Source organism: Bubalus bubalis, chromosome X (assembly GCF_019923935.1).
Source record: "Bubalus bubalis isolate 160015118507 breed Murrah chromosome X, NDDB_SH_1, whole genome shotgun sequence".
Classification (NCBI taxonomy): Eukaryota; Metazoa; Chordata; class Mammalia; order Artiodactyla; family Bovidae; genus Bubalus; species Bubalus bubalis.
The window spans coordinates 7,214,558-7,225,961 of NC_059181.1; the positions used below are offsets into that span (position 1 = coordinate 7,214,558).

The 11,404-nt window shown below is 52.7% G+C and overlaps 1 pseudogene; it reads left to right on the forward strand.

Annotated features, from left to right (window-relative positions):
- Positions 1-361: 361 nt before the first annotated feature.
- Positions 362-9,530, forward strand: LOC112582810 (annotated as a pseudogene).
- The last annotated feature ends 1,874 nt before the right edge of the window (positions 9,531-11,404 follow it).

Below are 11,404 nucleotides of genomic sequence, written 5' to 3' on the forward strand. Positions count from 1 at the left end.
ACCAGCTCTAGCCTCAGGGAGAGCAGACTTGAGCTGCTGGGGTCTGTCTGTTGGTCCCTGTCTCCCCGCTCCCTTGCTCCTCCTCAAACCCCCACTTAACCTCCTGTGTCTCTCTGCCCCCTCGCCCTACTGTCTGTCTCTCTTCATGTCTCTGTCCATTTCTCTCTGTGTCTGTTTCTCTGTCTCTAGAGCACTTCTCCCCTCTCCACCACCCCATCCTCCTTTCTCTTGGAGAGAAGTCCACAGGTACCAGTTTTTCAGAGCCACGCCTCCACGCCACCAGCACCAGGTCTTCTGTATGTCCTGTTTTAATTATGCAACACCCCATTTCCTCCCCCAGATTGCCCAGGCTGGGCCTCCGATGGGCTGGCAGGTGAGCTTGCCCGGATCCTTCCTGTGCCACCAAGGTGAACGCAGACTGGATGTCGGCACTGAGTTCTCGGCTCTGGGACATGCCCCCGCACCACCTCTCCATCCCAGGTGAGGCCCCGCATGCTCGGCTCAGAGGGGATGCAGCTGCGAGACGGGTCCAAGTGTGGGAAGCCTCAGAGCCAAACATGCACACATGCAGGCACACACAGGCACACTGAACACACACACGCATGCACACACACACACCAAACACACATGCACACACACACCAAACACACATGCACACATACTGCACACACACACATACACACACCAGCACCTTCCCTTGTCTGTCCACTTTATCCCATTCAACCCGGAAGGTACGAGAACCCCCGAGAGCCTGCCTTCAGGACACATGCTGGCCTCCCTGGGGGGCGGGACTGTGTTTTCTCAGCCACTCTGTCCTACTCCTGGGGACCCCTCACCTTTCCACCCACGTTTTCCATCAGAGCTTGTGCAGCACCTTCTGCACTTGAGCCTGGAGGACCCAAAGTTTAAGGGGGCCACCCGCCCCCAAAACAACTCGATAAGTGATACCAGAACTACCTAATTAAAATGAGGAACCTCTGACTCCAGCCAATTTGGTTGCAAAAAGTGCTGCAAAGCTCAGCTATAGGCGGGCATCTGGATTTGGGGATGGCCAGTGGTGACCAGGGTGGCGGGCACTTCCAGGGTGACACTGCTGTGCTCAGGCCATCTGAGGGGTGGCCACCAGACACCGTGGCCTGGGAGGGGAGGGTCCCTGCCAGACAGCACCCTGCTCACCTCCTCAAGGTGCAAACGTGCCCCATTCTCCACCGGCACTCCTCTGGCCGTGCAGACACTGGGCCCTGCCCTGGCTCTGTGACACTGGACACTGCCCGCTGGGAGCACACATGGACAGTTGGACAAACAGGAAGTGCTGTTTTCTATGGAAGGCAGCTTTAGACTCTTTCTCACCCTCTCGACAGCTGTGGGGTTCTATGCCGGCCATCCCACCCTGCCTGGGAGGAGGGGCCCCACACGGCTCTTCCCTTGAGAGTGTGGAGCAGACAGGGAACTGTGGACCCAGTCTCTCGGCCCTTCCGGGTGCTTCCCCGTGGGGAAAGCTGTGGGGGCCCCACAAGGAGGAGGCTTCCGAGTCTTCAGGACCACAGAGGGGTCCTTGGCCGCTCTCCTTCCCGTACCCCTTACAAAATAACTCATGATGCCTCTCCCCCAAGCCCGGGCACCACTCATCTGCTTCTGTCTTTGAAAATTTGCCTGTTCTGGACATCTCTTATAAATGGACAGGTAAAATGTGTCCTTCTGTGTCTGCTTCTCTCACTGACCATCGTGTGTTCAAGGTCCATCCACGATGTAGCCTGTGTCAGAACTTCACTCCTTTTCATGGTGACTCATACACCACTGTGTGCATGGACCACATGCTGCTGACCCACCCATCCATCCATCCACCCATCCATCCACTCATCTATCTGTCCATCCACCCACTCACCTATCCATCCACTCATCCATCCAACCACCCACTCATCCATCCATAAATCCACCCATCCAGCATCCATCCATCCACCCATCCACAAACCAATCCATCATCCACCCATCCACTGATTGATCCATCCACCCACTCACCATCCATCCATCCATCCATCCATCCATCCACTTATCTATCCACCCATCCATCCACTCTTCCATAACATCATCAAATCAAATTATATTATGAACTTGTAAATCCTCCTTCCCATCCCTTGACCCTGAGAATAAATAAGAAAAGAAAAAAAGAGAAAGAAATAAAGCTAGTCCAAACCTATGTTCAGAGACAGAAGGGAAGATTTCTGGATTGTCCCCAGGTGACTGCTAAAGTATGAACCTCTCCACACTGTCTCTGAAACAGATCACACAGATTTAAAAGGGAAAAGAATAAGTAAAACCACACATAAATGACCACAACATTGGCGTCATAAAGAGCCTGAAAATACTATGAATAATTTCAAAGCACTTGTAACTAGAGAGGGTCTGCCTGTGCTCAGTTGTGTCTGACTCTTTGCAGCCCCATGGACTGTACCCGCCAGGCTCCTCTGTCCATGGGATTCTCCAGGCAAGAATAATGGAGTAGGTTGTCATTCCCTTCCCAGGGAATCTTCCCAACCCAGGGATCTCCCCTGCATCTTTTATGCCTCCTGCTTTGGCAAGTAGGCTCTTTGCCACGAGCACCACCTGGGAAACAACAAACCATAAAATCAAAAGCCATCTTAAGGCTTTCCTGTCCCAAAACGGGATTCCTTAAATAAATTGACTTTCACTTTCACACTTCTGCAGAGACCCCCATTTCGAGACAAGATTCAGTTCCCAGGACTCAGTGGATATGACTTTCGGGACTCTGCCATACCCCGCGGTGCTATAGCTGTGCATCCTTAGGGCAGCTTGGGGGCACAGAGGACAGGCTCAGGGGGTGATGTGTCCCCCACCTGGTTTGCCTGCAGGGAGCCACAGCATAATGACCTACTGCCTGAACAAGAAGTCACCCATCTCTCACAAGGAGTCGAGGCTGCTGCAGCTTCTGGGCAAAGTGCTGCCATGTGTCACCTTGCCCGTGGTGTTCAAGAGGTCCACCACCCAGGTGAGGGTCTGCGGGCACTCCCGGGCCCTGGACCCAGCTCCAGCCGCTAGTGTCACCCACAGGGGGCAGTTTCCTTATCCCTCTTGGGGAAATGGGATTGAGAACAAACCTGCTGTAAAGCAGAATTGCTGTTTAGTCACTCAGTCATGTCTGACTCATTGCGACCCCATGGACTGTGGTCTGCCAGGCTCCTCTGTTCATGGGATTCTGCAGGCAAGAATACTGGAGTGTGTTTCCATGTCCTCCTGCAGGAGATCTTCCAACCCAGAGAGCCTCCCAGAAAGGTAGGAAAGGACACAGCTTTACTGTAGAACCAGCCTGAAGCCAGAACAGGGACCCATGGACTAACAGCATCACCCTCTGAAGTCACAGAGGCCGGGGGAGCTGGGAGGGGAAGGGGGAGGCTGGGTCCCACCCTTTGTGCAGCTGAGCTGACACTAGAGCTCCTTCCTGGTCCCAGATAAGCAATAGCTGAGTTTCCATGTCCTCTGAGGTGGGTTTACGTTTGCACCCCAGCACCCCCTCCAGGGAGACTTTCTTGCTGGTGCAGATGGTAAAGAATCAGCCTGCAATGCGTGGGACCTGGGCTAGATCCCTGGATCGGGAAGATCCCATGGAGGAGAAAATGGCACCCCACTGTAGTATTCTCACATGGGAAGTCCCATGGACAGAGGAGCCTGGAAGGCTAGAGTCCATGGGGTCACAGAGAGTCGAGACGACTGAAGTGACTGAGAACACATGCACGCATTCACACCCCTCCCCTGTAGTGCTTCTCCTGGGTGGATCGGGGGTTTTATGGGGCACAGAGAAGCCAGGGTGGGAGGCAGTCATTGTGGAGGATGGAGAGGAGTCAATGGCGGGGGCCCTGTCTGTGGGGAGGGGGCACCCAATTGACAGTGGTCCTGTCACTGGCACACACATTGCCCAGGGGGTGGATGCAGGATGGGGTAGAAAACCCATCTGGGCTCAGGTGCCCTCAGGAGCAGGGGCCCACCTGGGCAGGACAGATGGCCCCTGCCTTCCTGTACCCGCACTTGAGGGGCACTCATATTCCTGGTTTTTCTGCTCCTGGGCTGGTCCTCCCAAGAGGACAAGAGGCTGTCAAGCACAGCTCTTACCTGTGTGATTGCTTCCTCCTGGGAGGTCCCCGGTTGCTGGAATCCTCCTCAGGGGATCTGATTGGCAGAGAGCCAGGGCTGGAATGGGAACAACTACATTCTTGCTTGCATCAGGTGCCTAAGCCTGGCCTTAAGAGCTCACACCCAGAGAAGGGAGCAAGCAGCAGGGGGTCCACCAGAGCCCAGGAGTCCTGCAGGACTGGGGTCCCTCTGCTCGGAGGGCCCCTTGGTGCTGGGTCCCTCTCTTCTGCATCCCTCCAGGGCAGGGTCCCCTCCATACTGGGGGACCTCGGTGCCATGGTCTCAAGTGGTATGGCTCCCAAAGAGACCTGGGTGTGTGCGGGGTGGGGGGCACAGGTGGTGGTCTTTCAGGGGGTGTTTAAGATCAGCGGCTGCAGCAGCACTTCATTTAATCCTTGTAGTGGATGGCAAGTGCCTGACAATAGCTGACAATATTCATATGAGTCTTTGTTTTTTCTTTTAATTTGGATTGGGGGGTGGGGCTGTGACATCCTTTCCCATTTTTTATCCTTATATCTTTTTCTTTTTCTATTATGACTCTGTATAGAGAATACAGTACCATTTTCTGCTACTAGTTTATGTTAATATTAGTTTTTGCTTTTTCTTTTATTTTGGATAGAGAGAATCTATTATTTTCTTCCCCACTTTTTTATCCTTATGTTTTTTTTTTTTCTTTTTCCATTATGACTCCTCGTAGAGGACACAGTACATTTTCTGTTACAAATTTATATTAGGGCTTCCCTGGTGGCTAGTTGGTAAAGAATCTGCTTGCAATGAGGGTGATGTGGGTTCGATCCTGGGTTGGGAAGATCTGGAGAAGGGAAAGGCAACCCACTCCAGTAATCTTGCCTGGATAATTCCATGGACAGAGGGGTCTGGTGGGCTACAGTCCACCGGATCAAAATGACTTGGAAACAACTGAGCAACTTTCAATTTTCAATGTACGTTAAAGTTATTTTTTGCTTTTTCCTGTCTTATTTGTGTCATGGACAGATGTTTTGTCCTTTTGTTCTCTTCCCTTGATTCCTTTTTGCCTTTCCTAGTGCTGTTTGTGGGGGTGGGCACAGATCTCTGTGGGTCTAGTGTGTCCTCATGTCCAAGGGTCCAGCTTGGGTGTCATGGAGCCTTGGCGTTGAGCCCACAGGGAGCTTCCACCCAGGGACTGCCTGAAGGAGTGTGAGGCTGGACTCTGCAGGAACACCCCCCCAAGACCACAATCTCGACCCGGGCTCTGTGCTCCACATGACCATTGACCCTGGGGACCCTGTTCCCAGAAGCAGTGCCTCAACCCCAGCAGCACCAACATGGTTGATTTCACAGTGGCCGATGTGGCCCTCAGTTGGGCATCCTCAGTGTATGCCCAGCCCCTGAGTTGGGGGCTGCCCTCTGTGCCCAGCACAGATGACCAACCTCTGTGTGCAGGTGCTGAGCATCATGAAGCACCTGGATGCTGGCGTGAGGACCTGCAGATGCCGCACATGGAGGAGGCTACCGAGAGGAACCTGCACTCTGGCCACATGGTGTACATGACGGCCCTCATGGAGGTGGGGGTGGGGGCAGGGGTACGGACGGGGGGGGTCAGCCAGCCAGGGACACCCACGTCTGGTCCAGGCAGGAGGGGGAGGGCCTCTGAGGGGATGGGCACACGTCCACTCAGGTGGACATGTGGTCACTCCAGGCAGGAGAGGCTGACCTCTAAGGGGACAACACAGGTCTACTCCAGTAAGAAGACACTGACCTCTAAGGGGACAACACAGGTCCACTCCAGTTAGAAGATGCTGACCTCTAAGGGGACGGACACACATCCACTCAGACGGACACACGTCCACTCAGATGGACACACAGTCACTCCAGACAGGAGAGGCTGACCTCTAAGGGGACAACCTCTAATGGGACAGACACACGTCCACTCCAGGCATGAAAGGGCTGACCTCTGGCATCAGTCACTCAGAATTCCCGACCAACGTGCGTTTCTGAACTCACAACTGCACCCCTGGCCTCTGGGGTGTTTCCCAGAATTTGGCTATACCAGGTCCCTGACACATCTTTTCCTGTGTCCAGTTTTGGAGTGTCCAGTCCATTCTCTTGGCTGCTGGCCAAATCACTCAATGTCTCACTCTGGCCTCAGACCCCAGTGCCCCCACCACAGAACCTAAAGACCCTTGGGGTCTGGAGGTTCTGTCCTGGGCCTCAGTGTACATGTACCCTCCTGGCCTCGTACGCTCCCTGGAGTACAGACTTCACACAGTATGATAAGCAATGCTCTCTGCTGCTGTGCATGCACACACACATGCATATCCGTGCACACACAGACCCTGAACACATGCACACCTGTGTGTGCACCTGTACCTACTGGAGTGTGTACATACACACACACACACACACACACACACACCAGCACACCAGAGCAATGCCACGGCTCCCCACTGCCACTCAGGAGAGGCTGGGTCCCTTGGGAGCATGACATAAAGACATGCTTTATGTCTTTGTGTGTCAGGACACCCCAACCTGACTGTAGAGTGGCTGTGCTGGGGGAATTCCCCACCCATGACCCTCTGTTTCTCACTACAAGGCCCTTCACCCCACCCCACCCAGGACATGATCATGGAGATCTGAGTGGCTGGAGAAGCACCCCCAGGAAGTGGTTATCCTGGCATGCAGGAACTTCGAGGGCATGATACAGGACCTGCACGAGTACCTGATGGGCTGCATCAAGAACATCTTTGGGGACATGCTGTGTCCCCGTGGAGTGTGAGCAGGGGCCACAGGCTCCCCATGCTCTTGGAAGCGGGGGTGGTGGGAGCACTAGGCCTCACTGTAATCAGACTATCTGCTCGCTGTGTGAGGCTGATTCAGGCACCAGGTGATGCTGCTCATGGAACCCCAGTAATCCACCCACCACTGTCTCCACTCAAACACCCCAATGACCAGCCCATCACTGGTCACAGGCACCCCCAATAATCCACCCTGCCTGGTCTCTATTCAGACACCCCCAAAATCCATCAATCATGCCTCACGATGCCCCAGTAATCCACCTGCTGTTTTCTATCAAAAACCCCAATAATCCATCCACCTCTGTTTCCACTCAGGCACCCCAATAATCGACCCATCACTGCTCAAGACACCCAAGTAATCTACCCACCACTGTCTCCACTCAAACACCCCCAAAATCTACCAATCACTGCTCAAGACACCCCAATAACCCACCCATCACCGTCTCCACTCAGACACCCTAGTAATCGACCCACTAGTGTCTCTACTCAGACATGCCAATAACCCACCCATGACTGTCTCTTCTCACAGAGAACCCAATAACCAGCCCATCACTGCTCATAGACACCCTAATAATCCACACATCACTGTAGCTTCTCGGACACCCCCAATAACTGACACACTGTGTCACAGGGCACCCAATAACCCCTGTGCACATGTCTCATGGGCACCCGGATGATTCTCCCCCTAGGAGGTGCTGACTCTGCACCAGCTGGGGTCCCAGGGCCAGCAGGTCATCCTGTCGTACAAGGACGAGGCATCCATGAGTCAGCATGCAGAACTGTGGCCCGGTATCCCCTACTGGTGGGGGAACCAGGTGAAGCCCTGAGACCTCGTCCAGTACCTGGAGCTCATGAAGAGCTGAAGCCACCCAGGGGAGTGCTGCTTTCAAACCGGGACACCTGGCCACATGCATGTCCTAGCGCATGGGGCTGGCTTTGGGTTCACGTGGAGAAATGGAACAGGATGTATTAGGGGACGTTATTCTGTTCAGCACATGGGGACCAGGGCATGGACATCCTTGGGGACGTTACTGTGTCCACCACAGGGGGTCAGGATGTAGGCAGGATGTGGACATCCATGTGGACATTATTGTGTCCACCACACGGGGCCAGGACATGGACATCTTTGGGGTCACTGTCCAGCCCACCTGCCCTTTGTAACAGGAGAAATTCATGAATCAACACCCCTGTGAGCCCCTGCTGTCTGAACTTTGGTCTCTGTCGGACATCTGAATCTCTGACCTCTGCGGAGGCCAGAATCTGGGTGAGTGATGGCACAGCTTGGTGACTGCGTGGGCAGGTGACCCCATGGGTTAGGGGTCACATGGGTGGGTGACTGTGTGGGTGGGTGACCCCATGGGTTACTGGTCACATGGGCAGGAGACCATGTTGGTTGGAGACTGCGTGGGTGGGTGACTGTGTGGGTGGGTGACCGGTTTGAGTTGCTGAGTGCAGGGTGGGTTACCATGTGAGTTGCTGACCCGGAGAGTGGGTGACCCCATGGGCGGGTGACGGTGTGAGTGGGTCATCATGTGGACAGGTGAGCGCATGTCCTCGCAGGTTAGTGACCACATGGGTGGGTGCCCACGGGGCTTGGTGGCCAGTGGAGGGATCACTGCTTGGGGTAGTGACCCCATGGGTGGGTGACCACGTGAGTCAGTGCCCACACGGTTTGGTTGGCCACATGACTCCATGGGTTAGTGGCTGCACACGTGGGCGGCTGACCCCACAGCTGGCACCATGAACAGCAGCCCCTCTCTTGTCCCAGGCAGGCTGATGGTGGCCGGCATCAACCTCTCAGAGAACCTGGAGTTTGTCCGCATCCACCCGGCCTGGTCCCTGGAGAAGCTGACCCAGTGGGGGCTCCCCCACCTTTGTGCATGGGTGCGGGGCCAGTGCCCGGGGTCGGCCACCGGCCGTACCAACACCGTCGCAGGCGAATTCATCTGGGCCAACAGGTTGGCGACATCATCGGGTTGAACTGGAAGCTGCTTCGGGCTGACGTACTGTGCATGTGTGGAGCTGGACATCACAGAGGCTGCGTCTCAGTCATGTCCTGCGACGTTACAGGCCTTAACCGGAAGCTGCCTCGGGGCTGAGGGATGGCGCACCGAGGAGCTGGGCCTTGCGGAGGCAGCTCCTCGTTCACATCCTGTGATGTCACTGGGCTGAACCGAAAGCTGCTTCGGGGCTGAGGGACGGCACATGGGTAGAGCTGGGTATCATGGAGGCTGCGTCTCAGTCACGTCCTGTGACGTCACCGGCCTGAACCGGAAGTGCCTCGGGGCTGTCCGTTGGCACGCTGAGGAGCTGGGCATTGTGGAGGCCATTCTCAGCCCTGTCCTTTGGGGCTTGTCATCCGTCCGCGCGTCCACTGAATGTGGGTGACTGCCGAGGTGGGCCAGGTGGCAGGGTCCATGGTCTCCTCGGTCCTCCGTGTGTCTCTCGGTGACTGCAGGGTGTGAGGTGATGATTAAAGGTGAGTGTACTCAGAGAACCTGGAGTTTGTCCGCGTCCACCCGGCCTAGTCCCTGGAGAAGCTGACCCAGTGGGGGCTCCCCTACTTTTGCGCATGGGTGCGGGGCCAGTGCCCAGGGTCAGCCACCGGCCGTACCAACACCGTCGCAGGCAAATTCATCTGGGCCAACGGGTTTGTTGGTTCTCGGGTCTGTGGCTTCCCCATGGGAGAGGCTGGGGTGGCCGCCTCCCCCTGGGCACTGAGACTAGCAGACGGTGACCCCCCAGCTGGGGAGGGGAGGAGGCACTATGACATAGTGTCCATAGGAGGGGACTGAGCGCATAGCGATCCCACTGAGAAATCCCTTTTATTAGATAAGGGGCTTCCCTGGTGGCTCACTTAAGAAGGCCTTCTTATCTCTCCTTGCTAGTCTTTGGGACTCTGCCTTCAGGTCACTATATCTTTCTGTGTCTCCTTTGCCTTTCTCTTCTCTTCTCATCTATTTGTAAGGCCTCCTCAGACACCCACTTTGCCTTTTTGATTTCTTTTTCTCGTGGATGGTTTTGATCACCACCTCCTGTACAATGTTAGGAACCTCCATCCATAGGTCTTCTGGTACTCTGTGTGCCAGATCTAACCCTTGAATCTACTTGTCACTTCCAAAGTATACTCACAAGGGATTTGAATAAAGCAAAGAAACAGAGGAAAACAATACAGTGGAAAATGAGAAATGCCAAGGGAACATTCCATGCAAAGACAGGCACAATAAAGGACAGAAACGTTATGGGCATAACTAAAGCAGAAGAGATTAAGAAGAGGTAGCAAGAATACACAGAAGAACTGTTAAAAAAAACCTTAATAACCTGGATAACCACGATGGTGTGATCACTCACCTAGAGCCAGACATCCTGTAGTGCAGACACGTGGGCCTTAGGAAGCAGCAGTACCAGCAAAGCTAGTGGAGGTGATTAAATTGTAGCTGAACGCTTTCAAATCCTAAACGGTGGTACTGTTAAAGTGCTGCACTCAATATGCCAGCCAGTTTGGAAAACTTGGCAGTGGCCACAGGACTGGAAAAGGTCAGTTTTCATTTCAATCCCAAAGAAGGGCAATGCCAGGCAATTTTCAAACTACTGCACAACTGCACTCATTTCACATGCTAGGAAGGTAATGCTCAAAATCCTTCAAGCTAGGCTTCAAGAGTATATGACCTGAGAACTTCACAGTCCACACATTCATTTTTTTAATTTAATTTAAGTTTTTAACTTTACAATATTGTATTGGTTTTGCCATATATCGAAATAAGCAACCTAGATGTCCATCAGCAGATGAATGGATAAGAAAGCTGTGGTACATATACACAATGGAGTATTACTCAGCCATTAAAAAGAATACATTTGAATCAGTTCTAATGAGGTGGATGAAACTGGAGCCTATTATACAGAGTGAAGTAAGCCAGAAAGAAAAACACCAATACAGTATACTCACTCATACATATGGAATTTAGAAAGATGGTAACAATAAACCCTGTATACGAGACACACATTCAAACAGTTGATTCTAAATGCACAGTGATGCCATAAAGATGGTCAAGGCAAAGACACAAAATGTGATTTTATTTATGTCTAAATCAGTGAACCAAAATATTCACTGCAAAGTACAAACTTTTTTATCATGAAAAATCTTATGTTTGAATATGAAATATTCTGCTGAAATTGAAAAATGTTTTAAAGTGAAATTCTTTAATTGTCAATTATTTTGAGACTATGGGGAAAAAGAAAATAAAATTACGTTCATTGGGGCTGCTTCAGTTCAGTTCAGTCGCTCAGTCGTGTCCAACTCTTTTCATTGGGGGCTGCTTGAACTTTCACAGATTTTTTTTTCTTAAAAATTCCCTTACAGTTTTACAGTCTTAATTAGACATAAAATCATCAGTAGATTTTATACTATGTTTGTTTTCTGAACATTTTCATTTCCTTTAATTTATGAATGTAACTGGAATATTTTTCTATTAAGTGAGTATTAA